General features: G+C 40.4%; 3 pseudogenes; 2 read left to right on the top strand and 1 right to left on the bottom strand.

Moving 5' to 3' along the window:
• Window positions 1-2,433: 2,433 nt before the first annotated feature.
• On the top strand, window positions 2,434-3,325 carry LOC122694108 (annotated as a pseudogene).
• Window positions 2,938-4,404, bottom strand: LOC122694107 (annotated as a pseudogene).
• Window positions 4,405-15,496: 11,092 nt separating this feature from the next.
• Window positions 15,497-16,497, top strand: LOC122694106 (annotated as a pseudogene).
• The last annotated feature ends 6,656 nt before the right edge of the window (window positions 16,498-23,153 follow it).

Raw genomic sequence — 23,153 nt, 5'->3', positions numbered from 1 at the left:
TTTATGGATTAGAATAAGCTGGTAAGGAGGAAACTTTAATTTGCAAAGATACCTGTACCCCAGTACTCTCAGCAGCATTGTTTACGATAGCCAAGACATGGAAGCAAACTAAATGATTTATCAATAGATGAATGAATAAAGATGTGATATATATACATGGAATACTACTCAGCCATAAAAAGAATGAAATAATGCCGTTTGCAGCAACATGGATGGACCTAGAAATTATCCTATTAGGTAAATATGTGGAATCTGAAAAGATGATATAAATGAACTTATTTGCAAAACAGACCCACAGACATACAAAACAAACATGGTTACCAAAGGGGAAGGGAGGAGGGAATAAATTAGGTGTCTGGAATTAACATATATAGAAGAGAGAAATAACAAGGACCTGTAAAGCACCAGGAAGTATATTCAATAGGTTATAATAACCTATAATGGAAAATAATTTGAAAAATATATACATAATGTGTATATATAACTGAATCTATTGTACACTTGAAACTAACACAACATTGTAAATTATACTTCAATTTTCTTAATGGTTTAAAAAATAAAAAGCTGGTAATACTAAATATTAAATGTGTAAGTTGCTTTGAGCATAATGAAAATAAGTTACTGAAATGAGCATGGTTCTTTTCCTCTAATGAATTAAAAGTAGCAGATGTTCAATGATAGCTTTTGAGTATGTATGTTCCATTAAGGTCAGCTATCAATCTGCTAGATGATAGTAATCACAGGGTATGATCTATTTGTTGCGGCAAGGAAGTTCAAATGAAACCCACCCAACTTTTCCTGACTGTTTTTAGGCAAAATTCATCATTCCCAGGTAATGTCAGAAAGGCCTGAAACTTCTCAGACACACTTGTGAGTCACATTTCTGAGGAGACACTGGGCTAGATATTCAGGTTTGCATTTGTTCTACCATCAATTGTGACAACATTAGGAGGGCCTATGATTACTCCATTCAAGAGAGCACGTAACATGCTGTGAACACTTTATTCACAAGAAATTTTTCTGTCTTACTGTATCTAGAGAGAGTCCAACTAAACCAAATTGTAAAGTTAAGTGTAAGAAAACTGGTAAATTGTTGAATTTTTCTTTTGCAATCATTTTTAGTGGTGGCATAATATATTAGTGAAAACGCAGGATATGTCATAGTATGCTGCCATCTGGGTTAAAGAGCAAAGTTTGGAAGATAAATCAACAGACTTTATGCATTTTCCCATTTATAAAAGTAATATATGTTATAGTGTACAGAAAAAGATAAAATGATGATTAAACAAAATTAGTTTAAACAATCTCTTAAACTAATTTAAACTAATCTCTTAAACTAATCTTCCCACATCTCTTTTTTTATTTTTATTTTTTGGCTGCAGTAAGTGGCTTTCAGGGTCTTAGTTCCCTGACCAGAGATTAAACCTGCACCCTCAGCAGTAAGAGCTTGGAGTCCTAACCACTTAGGCTTTTCCATTTAGATACCCATCTGATCATGCTGAACATCTGTACCTGGAACCTCAACGTGAATGCATCCTTTTCCTCACGGACTTGCCTCTGCACTCATGTTCTCTATCAGAGAGCTCCTGCTATTTACTCTCCTGGCTTGTCTTCCTACCTCTCTACTAGTTCTCATCAAGTTCATTGTCCCTATCGGCAGTCTGAAATAAATTTGACCTGTTTCCCTACCTCAAGGCCTTAAGTGATGACAACTTACTTCCAATTTCAAGACAGGGAGGGCTTAGGCCTCTTCATTAGTTCCCACTGAACTATTACATAAAATGACTAGTAGCTTCCAGAATATACCTCTAGCTACTTACCCACTCCATTCTTCAGTCTATATTATACTCTTGCCCACACCTTGCCAAGTTTAACTGCCCTTCTAGCTAATTGGCCCAGTCATAGAGACTCAGGCTCACACTCATTGCCCCCAGACTGAATTAGAGAGCCCCAGTTCCATGGCTCCAAGGATCACAGGTAATTCTGTATCACTGGATTCACTATTGTGCTGTAATCATCTGTCTTCCCTGATAAGCCAGGGACCAGAGCATACCCATATTTTAGGCCCAGTGTTTTCCCTAAGGGCTTCCCTGGTAGCTCAGCTGGTCAAGAATCCATCTGCAATGCAGGAGATCCTGGTTTGATTCCTGGGTTGGGGAAATCCCCTGGAGAATGGATAGATTACCCCCTCCAGTATTCTTGGGCTTCCCTAGTGGCAGAGACAGTAAAGAATTTGCCTGCAATGTGGGAGACCTGGGATTGATCCCTAGGTTGGGAAGATCCCCTGGAGGAGGGCATGGCAACCCACTCCAGTATTCATGCCTGGACAGAGGAGCCTGGTGGGCTACAGTCCATAGGGTCACAAAGAGTCAGGACTGAGCAACTGAGCACACTTTTTCTAAACTTAGACACATAATATTTGTTCAGAATTTTTTGTTCATAAAATGAGAGGGTAGACTAAATCAATAAACTTTAAATGAGGGCTCCAAGGAAATATTAAGAACTGAGGGGAGGCACTCCTTACCTGCTCCCAGCTGAAGCTGTTGAGGTGCCCCAGTCCACCTATACATGATTTTCTACCATTTCTTGGCAAAAATGGCAACCAGTGATGCTATTGATTGTAGCAGAAAGGTGCAGAAGCAGATCAAATTATTGAATATCTTAAGCAGAAAATTGCTCTAACTAAGGAGAAAGCAATTTTGCAGACAACTTAGAAGAGAAGAAACTTCAAGTTGAAAATGCTAAATTGAAGAAAAATTGAAGGATTGAAATGAGCTAATTAAGGCAGAAATTAAAAACGGAGTAAAATATCATTTCCATCTGGTACTCCACTAAAAGCTGATTCTACAGTTTCTGAAAATGAGATACAATCCATACCAATAACAACCATATCTTTTGGTGCTAAAGAGCAAATAGAGGAAGAGGAGAAGAAGAAAAGATGAAAGAGAAAACTGAAAAGAAAGGAGAGAAAAAGGAGAAAAAACAGCAACCAGTAGCTGACTCTAAGCCTGTTGATGTTTCCCCGTCTGGATCTTTGAATTGGTTGTATCATCACTGCCAGAAATCACCCTTTGCAGATTCTTTGTATGTAGATGAAGTAGATGTTGGAGCCCCAAGAACAGTGGTCAGTGGCCTGGTGAATCATGTTTCTCTTAACAGATGCAAAATCAGATGGTGGTTTTACTTGTCTCAGGCAATGGTGATGTGTGAAAGTTCACCAGAGAAAGTTGAAATCTTGGCACCTCCTAATGGATCTGTTCCTGGAGACAGAATTACTTTTGTAAGAAGCTCAGCAAAGTAACTTTTTTCTTTTGAGCAGATGTATAGCACATTCTTGGGAAGACCATGCGGAAGGATGCTCTCCAGTCCAGTCAAATGATCCAATCCCACTAATATCTTGGTTCCCTCTGAGTTTTTTCCTACTTGTCACCCCTTGCTGTACAGAAAACAGCCAAGCACCATGCAGGTCAGTCATCAATGGTGGGCAACCAGAAGGCCGTGTTAGAACAAGCGCTGGCAAAGGTCATGAACTTGGGGTTGAACTGCAAACAGGTAATGGGGCCTGTGTATTTGCCATCCAATACAGCTACTTTTATACCACTCTCTCTATTCCAGCATGGATTTTACCATCCTCTGAACCAATCATAATAAACTGGGAGTCTGGGGTAAACTAGGCCTCCAATGTGACAGCCTTGCTGTTAGCATAACTCCCAAACATATGCATCACCACTCCCTTGAATGCATCAATCAGATGGATGAAGCTGCCATTGGTGGAGATGAGGATGAGCTTGCCATCATTGCTGAACTTAAGTCCTGTCCACTCACAAGTCCAATCATATTGTATCTTAAATGTTGCAAATGGCCGCTTATCAAAAGAGCGAAGATCATAAAGTTTGACCATTTCAGAATTGACACCTGCAGCAAAAATTAATCCTTCTGGATCAAAAGGACAAACTGGCTTGCCCTGTAGATGCATGAGACCCTGGCAGTTAGGAGAGCGGAGATCCCAGAGCCAAATGGTCTTATCAAGAGACCCAGAAATGAAAGTGTCATCCACAGGTGACATGGACAAGGCCACCACCCTTTTGCTATGTCCAGGAAAGTACCTGATATATTTGTTGTCATGCAAGGACAGGTAACGAGTAGTATCGTCTCTTTTGTTAGAGCTGTAAACTACTGTTATTTGCTGCATGAGAGTATCTGATGAGATCCACGCTGTCTTACTGCACAGGGTTCTCTTTGGTTTGCCCTCCTGGCAGCCATAGAGCACGATGGAGTCATCGTTGCTGCTCGAGATGACAATCTCGCCATTGGGGCTGAAGTCGAAGCAGTTGATCTTGTCAGAATTTTCGCGGAACACCTTGGCAAGAGGAAGCACCGCAGCACGCTGTCGACCAGCTTCATGGCGGCGATTGCCTACCATGACAAGGAGTTGAATCCTAAGAAGATGATTTCAGAGCAGATCCAGCCTGATCTTTACACTAATGATGAATGCGTGGCTACATACAAAGGCGCTCCCTTTGAGGTGAAAGGGAAGGGAGTGTGTAGGGCTCAAACTATGGCCAACAGTGGAATAAAATAAAAACACTTCAGTTTCTGAAATACATTAGAGAAAACAACAAAAAGAAATACATTTGTCACTCATACCTAAAATAAAAAAAAAAGAGAACTGAGAAAAGAGCCTAAGAGCTACATCAGAGCAGCACCTCTTTGTTTTGTTTGTAGGCTTGCAAATAAGTTTGAAAAGGTATTTGTACTATTAAAAAAAAAAAAAAAAGGTGAGAAAATCACTGGACTAGATAATCTCTAGTACCCTTTAGTTTATAAATACAATTCAAGGGAAGAATCATATAGTCTTATTCATATCCAGCAATGCTATATGACAGCAGAATACAGATTTGTCTTCATGACCCAACTAGATCAAGGCACAAGCACCATAGAGCAACTTTGATCTGAGTGCCTATTTAAACAAAATTTGCAGGAACAACAGCTTATAGGCTTCACTGAAGAGGTGATCAAAGGAAAACCAGAGGAAAGGAAAGGACACCCTTTCTCTTTTCCTTATAACTAAAAACACTCACCAATACCTTGAAACCCCACCCAGGGAGTTGTTCGCACCCTCCCACGATGCCCTCTGATCTCCACCCCCAACACTCCCATCACAGTGGCACTGATTGCAGCTCCTGGTCTCTTCCAGAGGTGATGCGGAAGGCAAGTGAGACGAGACACAAGTTTAAATCTGATCTAACAAAGACAAACTGCAAGGTAATAAAAGCATACTGAAAACAGTCCCACCTGCTGCACTCACGACTGAAAGCAAAGTCTTATTTGTGGGGAAAGAGCTTTACACTTAGTACTGTGCTAAAGGTGAGAAAGGAGACAAAGGCAAGATAAGATAGAAATAAATCACCTTTGTTATGTAAGAAACGCCAGAGCAAACATTTTAGTTCCTTCTGTGTTTCAGCTGGGTCTTAGAGGAAGTGTTTAGGCCTTGAAGGGAATCTGCTGCTTTCTGGTGACCTTGGGCAAGTTTCTCAATTCTATGAGCCTAATTTTCCTATTAAACATCACCAGATGGTCAATACATTGATTATATTCTTTGTAACTAAAGATGGAGGAGAAGCTCTACACAGTCAGCAAAAACAAGACTGGGAGCTGACTGTGGCTCAGATCATGAACTCCTTATTGGCAAATTCAGACTTAAATTGAAGAACACAGGGAAAGCCGCTAGGACATTCAGGTATGACCTAAATCAAATCTCTTGATTATACAGTGGAAGTGAGAAATAGATTCAAGGGATTAGATCTAATAGACGAGAGTGTCTGAAGAACTATGGATGGAGGTTCATAACATTGTTCAGGAGGTGGTGATCAAAACCATCCCCAAGAAAAAGGAATGCAAAAAGGCAAAATGGTTGTCTGAGAGGCCTTACAAGTACCTGAGTAAAGAAGAGAAGCAAAAGGCAAAGGAGAAAAGGAAAGATATACCCATTTGCATGTAGAGTTCCAGTGAATAGCAAGGAGAGATAAGAAAGGCTTTTTAAGTGATAGTGCAAAGAAATAGAGGAAAACAATAGAACGGGAAAGACTAGAGATCTCTTCAAGAAAATTAGAGATACCAAGGGAATATTTCATGCAAAGATAGGCACAATAAGGAACAGAAACAGTATGGACAGAAGCAGAAGATATTAAGAAGAGGTGGCAAGAATACACAGAAGAACTATACAAAAAAGATCTTAATGACCCAGATAACCATAATGGTATGATCACTCATGTAGAGCCAGACATCCTGGAGTGAGAATCAACTGGGCCTTAGGAAACATCACTACACACAAAGCTAGTGGAGGTGATGGAATTCCAGCTGAGTATTTCAAATACTTATGGTGTTAAAGTGCTGTACTCAATATGTCAGCAAATTTGGAAAACTCAGTAGTGGCCACACGACTGGAAAAGGTCAGTTTTCTTTCCAATCCCAAAGAAAGGCAATGCCAAAGAGTGTTCAAACTACTGCACAATTGCAGTCATTTCACACGCTAGCAAAATAATGCTCAAAATCCTTCAAGCTAGGCTCCAACAGTATATGAACCAAGAAATTCCAGATGTACAAGCTGGATTTAGAAAACGGAGAGGAACCAAAGATCAAATTGCCAACATCCATTGGATCTTAGAAAAAGCTAGAGAATTCCAGAAAAACTGCTTCATTGACTATGCTAAAGCCTTTGACTATGTGGATCACAACAAACTATGGAAAATCCTTAAAGAGATGGGAATACCAGACCACCTTACCTCCACCTTATCACCTTACCTCCTGAGAAACCTGTATGCAAATCAAGAAGCAACAGTTAGAGCTGGACATGAAACAGTGGACTGGTACCAAATTGGGAAAGGAGTACGTCAAGGCTGTATATTGTCAACCTACTTATTTAACTTATATGCAGAGTACATCATGTGAAATGCCCGGCTGAATGAATCACAAGCTGGAATCAAGATTGCTGGGAGAAATATCAATAACCTCAGATATGCAGATGACACCATCCTTATGGCAGAAAATGAAGAGGAACTAAAAAGCCTCTTGATGAAAGTAAAAGAGGAGAGTGAAAAAGTTGGCTTACAGCTCTACATTCAAAAAGTAAAGATCATGGCATCTGGTCCCATCACTTCATGGCAAATAGATGGAGAAACAATGGAAACAGTGACAGAATTTATTTTCTTGGGCTCCAAAATCACTGTGGACCGTGATGGCAGCCATGAAATTAAAAGATGCTTGCTCCTTGGAAGAAAAGTTATGACAAACCTAGATAGCATATTGAAAAGCAGAGACATTACTTGCCAACAAAGGTCCATCTAGTCAAAGCTATATGGATGTGAGAGCTGGGCAAATGTAGGTTTTTCCAGTAGTCATGTACGGATGTGAGGGCTGGGCAATGGAGAAGGCTGAGCCCCAAACTTCCAACTGTGATGCTGGAGAATACTCTCGAGAGTCCCTTGGACAGCAAGGAGATCAAACCTGTCAATCCTAAAGAAAATCAACCCTAAATCTCCATTGAAAGGACTGAGGCTGAAACTGAAGCTCCAATACTTTGGCCACTGATAAAAAGAGCCAACTCATTGGAAAAGACTCCTGATGCTGGGAAAGATTGAGGGCGGGAGGAGAAAGGAGCAGTAGCTGATGAGATGGTTGGATGGCATCCCCGACTTGATGGACATGAGTTTGAGCTTGAAGAGACAGTGACAGACAGGCAAGCCTGGTGTGCTGTGGTCCACAGGGTCGCAAAGAGTTGGACACGACTAAGCGACTGAACAGCAACAATGTTCCTGTTAGTCTCTTCAGAGAGACTAATAACACCTATCTCACAGATAAGAAATAAGGTAAATGCCACCAACTCCGTGACATATACTACACACTATTCCTTCCTTTGCAGTGGTAGAAAGACATTTAAATGTCTTTTAGGTGGTATATAATTTTGTTCTTATCTGAAGGTAACAATCTTTTGTTAATTAAATTGATAATTCTAATGACACTAGTTTTTTCTCAGTTTACCAGTAACAAAGAATTGATGTGTTTACTAACAGAGCATCAGGGCAATACTAAACTTCAGCAATAATGCCAGGAGCGATAGATCCACATTTATTAATATTCTCAAATGCCCAACTCATAATTTATTTAGAATCTAGATTCAGGTTGAGGTTATCCTGAAATCACTTGCATAACTTAGTTAACCATTTGTGTAACTTGCAGATGAGATGTCAGAGACAACTGAGTGATTTTATTAAGTTGAAAACACCTCATTACTGACCAATTTCACTGTAAAGAAGTAGTCACATTATATCTAGGCTAACTAACTAAGAGCAAATGTGAAAATGCATGATTTATAGCAATGAGTTCAGTGTGTTTACTGTTAGCTTCACAGATTTGTGTGCATTGTTTTAGTTAACCTTGTTTCAACTGCCATGAAATAATTCAGAATTATCTCACAACCTAGTTTGTGTTAAGCAAAACTGGTGATTAGAATAGCTAAATATATTGCGAATGCACTATTCAAATGTTTTTTTCAAATGGCTGAATCTTTTAAAGCAAGTTAGAACTTCAGTCATCCTAAGTGAAAAAATTACTAGACTTTCTGTAAAACAATTATCCTTCAATTAAAAAACGAATAAATTTGAAAAAAGGAAACAACAAAAAAGCAGTATTGTAACAAATTCAATAAAGATGTTTTTAAATGGAAAAAAATCACTAGACTGGCCTATCTCTAACATATATTTTTGAGCAGTCAGAATTTAGTTCAAATTAGACTTTACTCATGATGATTAACTGTGTTAACTTGGCTGGGACTTCCCAGGTGGCATAGTGGTAAAGAATCTGCTACCAATGCTGGAGACACCAGAGACGAAGATTCAATCCTTGGGTTGGAAAGATTCCCCTGGAATAAGAAGTGACAACCCACTCCAGTATACTTGCCTGGAGAACTCCATGGACAGAGGAGCCTGGGGGCTAGAGACCATGGGGTCCACAAAGAGCCAGATATGATTGAGCACGTACACGCATGCACACAACTTGGCTAGTCTATGATGCCCAGTTGTTTGGTCAAACAGTAGTCTAGATGTTGCTGTGAAGGTATTTGTGTTATGTGATTAACATTTGCAAGTCAGTTGACTTGAAGTAAAACAGATTACTCTTTATAAGGAGGGTAGGCCTCATCCACTAAGTTGAAGATGAGGTTTCTGCAAGAAAGAGGCAGTTCTGCTTCAAGACTCCAACATATCAGTATAAACCCTGCCTGAGTTTTCAACCTGCTGACCTGCCTTGTAGACTTCATACCCAAGAGTGCATCAACTTTTACCTGAGTTTCTAGCTGGTCAACCATGAAGACTTCAGGCTCACCAGTCCCCACAAATGTGTAAGCCAATTCTGAATCTCTCATTATCTATCTATCTGTCTAGAGAGAAGATATAGATATATAGATATCTATAATTCCCCAAAGATTTAGATCTGTATTCAAAGATTACACGTATCTCTGTCAGTATCTCCTATTGGTCTGTTTCTCTGGAGAACTCTAACACCCTACTATATTCTAATTATTAGTACATATGAGACTTTAAAAGTTCTACTTCACTTTTGTAATTAAATGACAAATCCCTTCTTTATTTAGTTCAATACTTAATACTTGATCTGATATGGCTACCTGGGCTTCAGTTTCTGAAGTCTGACAGATACTTCAGCCATGAAATATAATACTTTCACCAATATGCATCCCATTGTTCCAGACAAAACCTGAAATAGCTTTTTATCTAATCTCTGAAATAAGATTTCATCAGAGGTTATGAGATGGACAAAGAGGAAAGATTAACACAATTAATCCTTCTACTCCCAAAGATACCAGTCAATGTGAAATTTAAGAGAAGAGCATAACCTAGTGATTTTATGCAAAATCAATTTCACTGACCACAAGATTTTTTAAAATAATTTTTAAATTAATTTAATGGAAGCAATCTGAAGTCATTATCCTGGGGGAAATATCTTTGGGGAGAAATATCTTCAAGCATTGTAGCTAATGGAATATTTGACCTGCCCAGTCTCCAATTCCTGATTTCTCTCCAAAGACAACCACAATTTTCAGTTTAGTGTATATCCTTCTGATCTTTTTTTTCTAAGCATTTACATTCATATAGCTGTTCATGTGGAAATATTGCAAAACTTAAGTTCCAGAATCTATAGGCAAACTGCCTGAGTTTAAATCCTAACTTTGTGACTTTAGGCAAGACACTCAACTTCTCCATGCTGTTTTCAAGTCTGTAATATGGGAATGATAATTATAGCACCCAAGTCATGGAGATGTTTTGAGTGTCAGTGAGTTCACCTATGTAAAGTGCTTGGAGAACAGTGTCTGGTATGGCACATAGTAAGTACTACAAAGTATCGTCTATGTGTTAGTCACTCAGTCAAGTCCTGACTCTTTGCAACCCCATGGACTGTGCCTGCCAGGCTCCTCCGTCCAAGGAATTCTTCAGGCAAGAATACTGGAGTGGACAGCCATTCCCTTCTTCAGGGGATCTTCCTAACCCAGGGATCAAACCCAGGTTTCCTGCATTGCAGGGAGATTCTTTACTGTTGGAGCCACCAGAGAAGACCTAGCTATTATCTTTTCACCTCCTTTTTGAAAACCATATATGGCATCCTACTACTATACGTTACTTTGCAAATTTGTTTAGAACAGGGACTCTCTTGTGGCCCAGTGGCTAAGACTGTTCTCTCAACACTGGGGGCCAGGTTCAATGCCTGGTCAGGGAACTAGATCCCCCATGTCACAACTAAGAGTTCACATGCTGCAACTCAAGATCCCTCATTCCACAACTAAGGCCTGGCCCAGCTAAATAGAAAAATTTTTTTTAATTTGCTTAACCCACTCATGTATTTTGGAAATCTTTCTGTAATATTACAAATAAAATCTACCTCTTCTTTTTTCAACTATTTCAAGTCTCATTTTCCATATAGTGATTTCAATCTACTCCTCAGTACCTAAAAGAAATATCTACATTTATTTACCCAAATAGTTCACTTTTTCTGTATGGTTCAGTGAACTAATGTATCTGGGGCCTCAGGGTGGGGGAGGGAAGTGCTTGGTGAACTAAAAAGCATTATGGAAATATTTGTATAGATGTCTTCACTGGGTATCAAGTGGAGAAGGAGATAAGACTCCGCCTTATCTGGGTCATACCCATTACTACCCTAGGTAGCCTCCATTCATTTTTGAGGCTTGGTTTTCATTTACTAAAAGTGGTGACTCACTAAAGATGTAAGCAGTCTTTGGCAAAGCTACCATACTCTGACTGTTCTGTTTTTCCCTTCTTCCACTTGAGTTGCTGCCTCACCGCCTTGAATGAAGCAGCATGTATCTTTAAAGAAAAGCAAGGGAGGACAAATGATTGGCATGGTTGAAGGTGATGTTTACATTGCAGTTCTACTTCCTTTTGAAGTTCCCCTCTGAGGGCATCTCCTCTTTTGGACCCAAAAAGGGTTAGGAAGTGCTGCCACCTCATCTGGTGCTATTGGAGCCCGCTGCAGAGGGCCAGGTGAGAGAGCAAGGCAGGGCGCAAAGGGAGGCGAGGGAGGCTGCTGCTTTGATCTTCCTTATGTTACCCTCAGGCTGTTCTTTAAGTAGACACAGCCCCTGGTACAGTTCCTAGTGCAAAGCAGGCATTTGGCAAATGTTTGCTGATTAAATAAATGAATCAATTAAACCTTTACTTGCCATAGCAGAAGAAAGTATATTTTCACATCATAAAAAAGTGGGGGAAAGGGTTCTGTATTATCAGCATCTATTTTTATATCTCTCCCACTTCCCTCTCTTAGATCCTCATCCTACGACATTAACTCTTAGGAACCAAAAAAAAAAAAAAAAAAACTCTTAGGAGCAGAAATTCGGTCTTATCTATCTTTGTGTCTCTAGCCCTAGGACAGTATCTGCTCATAAATGTTAATGAGCAAATGAATAAATAATTTTAGCTACATTAGGTTTGTGGTAAAGCAATACTTACTTTTTATTGATAGGTTAAATCCAGAAACACAGAAGCCCCTAAGAGTGCTCCAAAAGGCAGAAGACCTAAGGTGAGGCTCACTCTAGCTTCTTCCGGGAAAACTCACCTTTATGAGCCTGAGTCAGACTAGTCAGTCTGTGAATCCTCTAAGTATTGGGAAACAAGGCAGATGCTCCTGGGGCATTCTGTTCTTTTGCCATCCACCAAGCTGCGAAGTACTCCTCATTCTTAGCCAATCAAGTCTTTGAACTGGTATTTCTTCCCAGTCACAAGTCTGAACTGATGCAATGGTGTTCTAGAGGTTATAGGAGAAAAGTTGCTGGCAATCATATCTGAAAAACCCAATCCTTACTTCTGTTTATGTGGCAAAGGTTTTTCACAAAAATCAGCCTTCTCAAGAAGTATACCCACAGCTTGCCTGACCAGGCCTCAGTGAGAGTCAGAGGGTGAAGCCATGGTCAGGCAGAAAACACTGTTTGCTCTCTTGAGAGAATAACATCACTGTCAGCACACTTGCCAGGGTGCTCAGAGGATGAAAAACGTATACCGTGCCTTAGAAGAAAGAAGAACAGAAGTCTGAGTCCTGGTGAGAGTTTTCAAGTGGATCCCAAGGCTAAATAAATGAATGGTGTGTCTCTTCATACAAATATAGCTAGCAAAGGAAGAGGATGGAACACTCAAGTGGGCCCAGCAAAGACACTGAATTTTCACTTTTATAAATGGCACTGTGAATGTGAGAGCTGAAAGTCGGGAGGAAAGTTAAAATGGTGCGGTAGCAAACAATCACTTCCTTTGCTTCCCACACCTTGCAGTGCTCACATTTGTCTAACTTGGCAGAAAGGAGGTCAGCAGCAGAATACAGGATCCAAATCCATTTCATACACCAGATGTGAGTTCCCAGAGAATCCTGTGGGAGATAGGACTGATCTGATGTGTTGGGGCAGAAGGAAAGGCAACTCAAAGAGAGGAAAAGAGCCAAAATAGCATTTTTCAAATAAGGAATTCTTCCCCTGCCTTCATTCCTAGGAGCAGAAGCTTTTATTTTCGTGAGGAGATCACAGGAAAGTTTCCTGGTGTAAACTACAAGCTCTTCCACATTGATTCTTCAGAGGATGTTCTAAACTCCAACTCTGCCCTGCCCTATGTCGTTTTGGATGTAGTATTTGAGATAAGAGTATTTAACATTTCCCTCTGTACTGGCTTTGTGCCTGTACATTAACTTGGCAGTCACCAGGACTTCCATTGCTTTTACCTTCAGCCAGGTCTTAACCTTGCTAAAACAAATCACATATTGTGAACTTCACATAAAGAAAAGATAATTTCACAAAAGTTTTACGCTTTTAGAACTTAGATAAATTATGGCCCTAGGCTATTCAAAAGTCATACTCTTTATGTGGTGGTAGTGGTTTAGTTGTTAAGTTGTGTCCAAGACTCTTTGCGACCCTAAGGACTGTAGCCCACCAGGCTCCTCTATCCATGGGATTTCCCAGGCAAGAATACTGAAGTGGGTTGCCATTTCCTTCTCCAGGGGATGTTCCTGACTCTGGGTTCATCCTGCATGTAGGCTGATTCTTTACAGACTGAGCCACCAGGGAAGCCCCATACTCTTTGCATATCCCCTCAAAACAGGGCCTAAGCTTATGGGGCTCTAAAGATGGGTTTCTTACCTGGGCATCTACCAAGAGCTGAGGGAGCCAAGAAATAACTCCCTGCAGAGTTAGGAAGACACCCTCTCTGCAAGCTCTCAATCCTGTCAAAACATAGCTCACAAAGACATGAACACTCTTGTTCAACACAGCCTCTTCGAGACCAAATGGAGCAGTTACATATTCAAACCATATAATCAAGAATATAATATATAGAAATTCTTTTTTTTCCAATAAACCTGCAACCCAATTAAATCTCTATTTTGAACTTGCATTTCCCTTCATAATGGATGTAAAGTGGCCCCAAATTCTTTGTAGCTAATCACACTGAGGTGAAATCCATTTCTGCACTCCCTGAATATGGAAGGGTCCTCGGACTTGCTTTGACCAAGAGAATGTAGTAGAAGGACCAAGTGACTTCTGCTCTTCACCTCAAGAGGCCTCACAGCTTCTGCTTTTATCTTTTTGGAAAGTTTCCACCATTCTGTGAAAAAGACTGTGGAGGTCAAGTTCAAGTTCAGTCACTCAGTCGTGTCCGACTCTTTGTGACCCCATGAATCACAGCACGCCAGGCCTCCCTGTCCATCAACAACTCCTGGAGTTCACTCAAACTCATGTCCATCGAGTTGGTGATGCCATCCAGCCATCTCATTCTCTGTCATCCCCTTCTCCTCCTGCCCCCAATCCCTCCCAGCATCAGGGGTTTTTCCAATGAGTCAACTCTTTGCATGAGGTGGACAAAGTATTGGAGTTTCAGCTTCAGCATCAGTGCTTCCAAGGAACACCTAGGACTGATCTCTCCTAGGATGGACTGGTTGGATCTCCTTGCAGTCTAAGGGACTCTCAAGAGTCTTCTCCAACACCACAGTTCAAAAGCATCAATTCTTTGGCACTCAGCTTTCTTCACAGTCCAACTCTCACATCCATACATGACCACTGGAAAAACCATAGCCTTGACTAGAGCGACCTTTGTTGGCAAAGTAATGTCTCTGCTTTTTAATATGCTATCTAGGTTGGTCATAACTTTCCTTCCAAGGAGTAAGCGTCTTTTAATTTCATGGCTGCAATCACCATCTGCAGTGATTTTGGAGCCCCCAAAAATAAAGTCTGACACTGTTTCCACTGTCTCCCCATCTATTTGCCATGAAGTGATGGGACCAGATGCCATGATCTTAGTTTTCTGAATGTTGAGCTTTAAGCCAACTTTTTATGAATGTTGAGCTTTAAGCCAACTTTTTCACTCTCCTCTTTCACTTTCATCAAGAGACTTTTTAGTTCCTCCTCACTTTCTGCCATAAGGGTGGTGTCATCTGCATATCTGAGGTTATTGATGTTTCTCCTGGCAATCTTGATTCCAGCTTGTGCTTCTTCCAGCCCAGCGTTTCTAAGTGAGTTTGATTTAAATTCAATCAATTTAAAATTTCCTCATCCATAGCCTTCTCTCAAAGTGGCATATAAAGTCTACGCAACTCCTATATATAAGATCTGAACAATGCATTTGATATACTAAAGCTATTACATAAAACGCTACATTCAACAGAGAGTATACTTCAAAGGGACCCTGGCAATCCAGTGGTTAAGATTCTGTCCTTCCAATGCAGAGGGCACAGGTTCAATCCCTGGTCAAGGGAATTAAGGTCCCACATGCTGAGTGGTGAGGCCAACACACAGACACAAACACACACACACACACACACACACACACACACAAACAGAATACAAAGTGAATCTCATAGATTTGGGGCATATACATAGTGTTTCCACCACAGGGCTTACAGTCCATGGGGCTGCAAAGAGTCGGACATGACGGGCAGCATGGCAGCAGGGGCGGCTGAGGTGGTGGCAGCCGTGGCAGAGGTCAGCTCAGCCCGGCAGTGTGAGGAGCTGCTGCGCCTCAGAGCCAAGTCCTTTCTTGTGGTCCGTGTCTGGGCACCACGGGCTCTGTAGTGCACTCAGATGAACGACGTGATGGCAGAGCTCGCCAAAGCGCACCCACAAGTTTCATTCATGAAATTGGAAGCAGAAGCTGTTCCTGAAGTATCTGAAAAATATGAAATTAGTTATGTTCCCACCTCTGTTTTTCAAGAATTCTCAGAAAATGGACTGATTAGATGGTGCCCATGGCCCCAGAGTTGAGCAAAAATGTTCAGCAACATGCATCTAGTGGCTCCTTCTTACCCAGTGGTAGTGAGCACCTGAAGGAAGACCTCAGCCTGCCCCTGAAGAAGTTATTTCTCACTTCCCGCTGCATGCTATTCATGAAAGAAACACCTCAGGAGCCATGCTGCGGTTTCAGCAAGTAGATGGTGGATATTCTTAACAAACAAAATATTCAGTTTAGCAGTTTCCACATCTTCTCAGATGAAGTTCGTCAGGCCCTCAAAACCTATTCCAATTGGCCCACCTATCCCCAGCTCTATGTTTCTGGAGAGCTCGTAGGAGGACTTGATATAATTAAGGAGCTAGAAGCATCTAAAGAACTAGATACGATTTGCCCCAAAGCCCCCAAGTTAGAGGAGAGGCTCGAAGTAATGACAAATAAAGCTTCTCTGATGCTCTTTATGACAGGAAACAAACAGGAAGCTAAGTGTGGCTTCAGCAGACAGATTCTGGAAATATTAAATAGTACTGGGGTTGAATATGAGACATTTGATATATTGGAGGATGAAGAAGTTCAGCAAGGATTAAAAGCTTACTCCAATTGGCCAACGTACTCTCAGCTGTATGTGAAGCGGGAGCTTGTCGGAGGACTGGATAGCGTTAAGGAACTGAAAGAAAATGGGGAGTTGCTGCCCATACTGAAAGGAGAAAATTAATGAACGTTAGACTTGATGCCCACCCACTGCAGGAAGGCTTCCTCCAGCGGAGCAGTTCATGATTCTGTCCTCAGAAATGGACTAGGAGGAGAAAATGCTCATGCCCAGTATCATGTGTATTTCACAAGGCTGTGCTAAATAATGTCTGTGACCTTTTTTCCACCAAAAATAGAACCCAATAAACATCTTCAAGTTCAATTAAAAAAAAAAATTGGACATGACTTAGTGATTAAAACAACAACTAAGTCTTTAGGGTAAGTCTTTAAGCTTCGGTATCCTGGAAGTTGAAATCAAAATTATGCCCATGACAACAGGCCCTCTGTTTTTGTAAAGGTTGCCATCCTTCCATCTGTGGTTGATTCTGAAAGTCTTCTCTTAGACAACTACAGAGAATATCTGAATGTCAGGCTATGCGAGATTTTGTGTATTTAATTTTCTCCTGCTCAACTTAAAAAATTTAGGCTTTATTGAGGTACTTGTTGTTCAGTTGCTAAATTGTATCCAATCCTTTTGAAACCCCATGGACTGTCACCCACCAGTTTCTTCTGTCCATGGGATTTCCCAGGCAAGAATACTAGAGTGGGTTGCCATTTCTTTCTCCAGGGGATCTTTCTGACCCAGGGATCAAACCCATGTCTCCTGCATTGGCAGGAAGATTCTCTACCACTAGCCACCAGGGAAGCCCTTTATTGAGGTACAGTTGACATATAAAATTGTAAGACATTTAAAATGGTCATTGTAGTGAAAGGATCCCCCAACCCCCCCATCTTAATGCATCTACCAGATTCCTGCTCAACCTTTATCAAGAGTCCAGTTGAAGGAAATATGCAAGGTACGCATCTTAAAGAACATAGGCCATTTCCCTACATGGCTCACTATATTCCCTGGATTATCATGGAGTTGCATAAGAAATCCACTGTCTTCCTTCAGTCTGAGCATTCTTTGGCATTGCCTTTCTTTGGGATTGGAATGAAAACTGACCTTTTCCAGTCCTGTGGCCACTGCTGAGTTTTCCAAATTTGCTGGCATATTGAGTGCAGCACTTTCACAGCATCATCTTTCAGGATTTGAAATAGCTCAACTGGAATTCCATCACCTCCACTAGCTTTGTTCGTAACGATGCTTCCTAAGGCCCACTTGACTTCACATTCCAGGATGTCTGGCTCTAGGTGAGTGATCACACCATCGTGATTATCTGTGTCGTGAAGATCTTTTTTGTACAGTTCTTCTGTGTATTCTTGCCACCTCTTCTTAATATCTTCTACTTCTGTTAGGTCCATCCCATTTCTGTCCTTTATTGAGCCCATCTTTGCATGAAGTGTTCCCTTGGTATCTTTAATTTTCTTGAAAAGATCTCTAGTCTTTCCCATCCTGTTGTTTTCCTCTATTTCTTTGCACTGATCACTGAGGAAGGCTTTCTTATCTCTCCTGGCTATTCTTTGGAACTCTGCATTCAAATGGGAATATCTTTCCTTTTCTCCTTTGCTTTTCTCTTCTTTTCACAGCTATTTGTAAGGCCTCCTCAGACAGCCATTTTGCTTTTTTGCATTTCTTTTCCATGGGGATGGTCTTGATCCCTGTCTCCTGTACAATGTCATGAACCTCCATCCACAGTTCATCAGGCACTCTGTCTATCAGATCTTAATCCCTTAAATCTATTTCTCACTTCCACTGTATAATCATAAGGGATTTGATTTATACCTGAAATGGCCTAGTGGTTTCCCCTACTTTCTTCAATTTAAGTCTAAATTTGGCAATAAGGAGTTCATGATTTGAGCTACAGTCAGCTCCCAGTCTTGTTTTTGTTGACTGTATAGAGCTTCTCCATCTTTGGCTGCAAAGAATATAATCAATCTGATTTTGGTGTTGACCATCTGATGATGTCCATGTATAGCATGTAAAGTAATGCTAACAAAGTAATGCTCAAAATTCTCCAAGCCAGGTTTCAACAATACATGAACCATGAACTTCCAGATGTTCAAGCTGGTTTTAGAAAAGGCAAAGGAAATAAATTGCCAACATCCGGTGGATCATCAAAAAAGCAAGAGAGTTCCAGAAAAACATCTATTTCTGTTTTATTGACTAAGCCAAAGCCTGTGACTGTGTGGATCACAACAAACTGTGGAAAATTCTGAAAGAGATGGGAATACCAGACCACCTGACCTGCCTCTGGAGAAATCTGTATGCAGGTCAGGAAGCAACAGTTAGAACTGGACATGGAACAACAGACTGGTTCCAAATAGGAAAAGGAGTATGTCAGGATGTATATTGTCACTCTGCTTATTTAATTTATATGCAGAATACATCATGAGAAACACTGGGCTGGATGAAGCACAAGCTGGAATCAAGATTGCCGGGAGAAATATCAATAACCTCAGATATGCAGATGACACCATCCTTATGGCAGAAAGTGAAGAGGAGAGTGAAAAAGCTGGCTTAAAACTCAACATTCAGAAAACAAAGATCATCGCATTTGGTCCCATCACTTCATGGTAAATAGATGGAGAAACAGTGGAAACAGTGTCAGACTTTATTTTTTTGGGCTCCAAAATCACTGCAGATGGTGATTGCAGCCATGAAATTAAAAGATGCTCACTCCTTGGAAGAAAAGTTATGACCAACCTAGACAGCATATTAAAAAGCAGAGACATTACTTTGCCAACAAAGGCCTGCGTGTTCAAAGCTATGGTTTTTATAGTAGTCATGTATGGATGTGAGAGTTCAACCATAAAGAAAGCTGAGCGCCAAAGAATTGATGCTTTTGAACTGTGGTGTTGGAGAAGACTCTTAAAAGTCCCTTGGACTGCAAGGAGATCCAACCAGTCCATCCTAAAGGAAATCAGTCCTGAATGTTCATTGGAAGGACTGATGTTGAAGCTGAAACTCCAATACTTTGGCCACCTGATGCGATGAAGTGACTCATTTGAAAAGACCCTGATGCTGGGAAAGATTGAAGGCGGGAGGAAAAGAGGACAACAGAGGATGAGATGGTTGAATAGCATCACCGACTCAATGGACATGAGTTTGAGTAAACTCCAGGAGTTGGTGATGGACAGAGAGGCTTGTCCTGTAGTATGGGGTCACAAAGAGTCGGACACAACTGAGTGACTGAAGTGAACTGAACTGCTTTCCTTCAGATCACCTTTTTGAATGATGTATACTGTTATGTCTTTGGTTTACATAGAGGAATGGTAGAGGAAACTACTGACAGAATCCACTATCATGTTTATCGAGGAACATTAAAGATGTCCATGTGGCACTTGATGTCCACACATGAAAACCCATACAGATGTCTTACAGATCTAAGAAACAATAAAAGTTTCCTTTCTCCTAAAAAAACTGAATTGTCATTGCTTTAATTGAATGTGAAGTTTTAACCTATCATGTTTCTCTTTTTACCTTAGCTATTAAGCGGCTCAAAATGATATTTGCATCCCAATTGTAAGAACAATAAACTACTTTAATCTATAAATCTGCATGCTATCAAAGCTTTAAACCTCTAGTTTTTTAAATTTCCACTGATCATAAGGTTAAAATTCTTGTAAATTGCCTCAATTCCTTTACAGAATGAAGTAGGCAAACATAAATTTTAAAAATATTTCCCCAAAATTGATATTTTGGGGAGTCCTTGAATTGGAATGTAATCTTCATATAATGCAACCATATGGTCTTCCAAGCTGGTGAGTTATATCTGGCAAATAATTTTCACTCTATTTAGTGCTTTTCAGTTTTCAGGACAAGAATGTTACCCACAAAAGTGGCTTATCTGACCAGTCACAGACTCTCTGGAGGCTACCAACTGAGTAAACAACAGGCATCCTAACATCAGATGTTTCTTGGAACCTTTGTTAACCCAGTCCTTTCAGTCAGTTCAGTTCAGTCGCTCAGTCATGTCCAACTCTTTACAATCCCATGGACTGCAGCACGCCAGGCTTCCCTGTGTATCACCAACACGCAGAGCTTGCTCAAATTCAAGTCCATTGAGTCGGTGATACCATGCAACCATCTCATCCTCTGTTGTCCCCTTCTTTTTTGCCTTCAACCTTTCCCAGCATCAGGGTCTTTTCCAATGAATCAGTTCTTCACATCAGGTGACCAAAGTATTGCAGTTTCAGTTTCAGCATCAGTCCTTCCAATGAATATTCAGGACTGATTTCCTTTAGGATTGATTGATTTGATCTCCTTGCAGTCCAAGGGACTCTCAAGAGTCTTCTCCAACACCACAGTTCAAAAGCATCAATTCGTTGGAATTCATTCCTTTAGAGGCAACCTAGGAAATGGTAACCCACTCCAGTACTCGTGCCTGGAAAATCCCATGGACAGAGGAGCCTGATAGGCTACAGTCCATGGGGTCGCAAAGAGTCGGACACGACTGAGTGGCTTGACTTTGAAGGGGCATCTGGGAAGGAAGACAGCTGTTCTCCAAGGGGCCCATGCCCTCCCACACCTTCATTAGTCTGCTCTTTTGTGAGTAGTAATCCTGCTTCTCAGGGTGCCAGAATGTTCTTAATCTTATTACAGATCTGATCATTCCATAGATGTTCCTCTCAATAGAAAAGAGATTCAGCAAATGTGGTCAGATAAGTATAACTGCAATTACTCCTTCTAGACAAACACTTTAAGGTATTAGAATGACCAAATGCAAAACACTGACAGCACCAAATGCATGTGAGGATCTGGAGCAATAAGAACATTCATTCCTTGGTGGTAGGAATGCAAAATGATACAGCCACCTTACCTTGGAAGACAGTTTGAAAGTTACTTGCAAAACTAAACATGTTTTTATTATATAATCTAGTAGTCTCCCTCTTTGGTATTTAACCAAAGGAGCTGAAAACTTATATCCACACAAAAACCTACACACAGATGTTTGTGCCAGTTTTATTCATAATTGCCAAAACTTGTAAGCAACCAAGATATCTTCCAGTAGGTGAGTAGATAAACTGTGCTATACTTAGTGGAATATTGTACAGCACTAAAAAATAAGTGAACTTTCAAGCCATGAAAAGACATTAAGGAACCTTGTTAATGAAGTGTTAGTTGCTGTCATGTCTGACTCTGTGACTCCTTGGACTGTAGTCCAGAAGGCTCCCCTGTCCATAGAATTCTCCTGGAGAATTCTGGAGTAGGTAGCCATTCCCTTCTCCAAGGGATCTTCCCAACCCAGGAATCAAACCTGGGTCTCCAACATTGCAGGCAAATTCTTTACTGTCTGAACCACCAGAGAAGCCCTGAGAAGGAACTTTAAATGCATATTATTAAGTGAAATAATCCAATCTGAAAAGGCTATATATTGCATGAGTCCAACTATACAACATTCTGGAAAAGGAAAAATTATGAAGATAGGAAAAGGATCAGTGGTTTCCAGGGTTGTGGGAGGGATGAATAGGTAGAGCACAGAGGATCTACAGGACAGGCAGTGAAAATACTCTATATGATACTATAATGATGGATACATATTATTATACATTTCTTCAAACCCATACTATGTACAACACCAAAAGTGAACTCTAAACTATGGACTTTAGATAATTATGATATATCAATATAACATATCATACTTTATATGATATGATATATATATATATATATATTTTTTTTTTTTTTTTACCAAGGGTTTTTTTTACAAGCATCCTTGGTTAAAAAAAAAAAGTACCATTCTGGTGAGTGATGTTGACAGTGGGAGAGGCCATTCATGTGTATGGGGATACAGGAAATCTCTGTACCTTCCTCTCAATTTTATTGTAAACCTAAAACTGTTCTAGGAAAAACAGTCTTTTATTTTTTAAAAAGCATGTTTAGAAACCCTCTGGGAAGAAAAAAAAAAAAAACCAGAAACCCTCTGGGAAATACTCTGGAAAGGTATTCAGGAAATGAATGGAGAAACAGGGACAAACAAGAAGGAAGAAAGACTTTTGTCCATATACTGATGTGAATTTTGAGCTGCGTGAATGTAATGTCTATTCTAAAAGGAAATAATTTTTAAAATATATTAAGATCCAAGTTTGGAAGGCCTAAATACTACAGAATTTCTTTTCAGCAACACTGAGTGACATGACTAAAGTGGCATTTATGAAAGGAGGGTCTCGCATTAGAGGACAGGATAGAGAAAGGTGGGAGGGATTAGACGAGGCTTTTCTAGACACTTTGAAAGCAAGGGCTTAAACTTTTCTTTGTTGCCCTGGCCAGTAAGCTTGCCCCTAGTAGGCTCTGGTACCATGTCCATTGCTCCTGGGGTTGTTATTGCTGTGTTATAAATGTTGACGGTGGTGACAGCAATGAGGGTGATGATGACACTTGGTATGGTAGGGATTCAGGAAGCTTTCAGAGCAATTCACACCTGCTGTTTGATTCTCACTTCTCTAAATCCCCTCTTCTGTTCTGACAGCCACTGCTCTAGTTAAAATCTGACCCAAAACAATGAATAAGATAGTATCTTTGCTATTGAGAAATTCACAAATGGTGGAAGAGTACAAAAACAATCCACTAAGTGAAACGTATTCTATGGTAGCGAGTGCTTTAGAAGTCTCAGCCTCCAACGGTAGCAGAAAGGATAGAGCAAGCAAAAAACAATGTAAAATCCTTAGGTATATTCAGAATTTTCCAACTCAAAAAATTCTTATTTAATAATCACAATAAGCCCGTGGGGTGGATAC

Source organism: Cervus elaphus, chromosome 5 (genome assembly GCF_910594005.1).
Source record: "Cervus elaphus chromosome 5, mCerEla1.1, whole genome shotgun sequence".
In the NCBI taxonomy this organism is placed as follows: Eukaryota; Metazoa; Chordata; class Mammalia; order Artiodactyla; family Cervidae; genus Cervus; species Cervus elaphus.
Note: the sequence above shows the minus strand (reverse complement) of the source record. Positions and strands in the feature narration are given on the sequence as shown.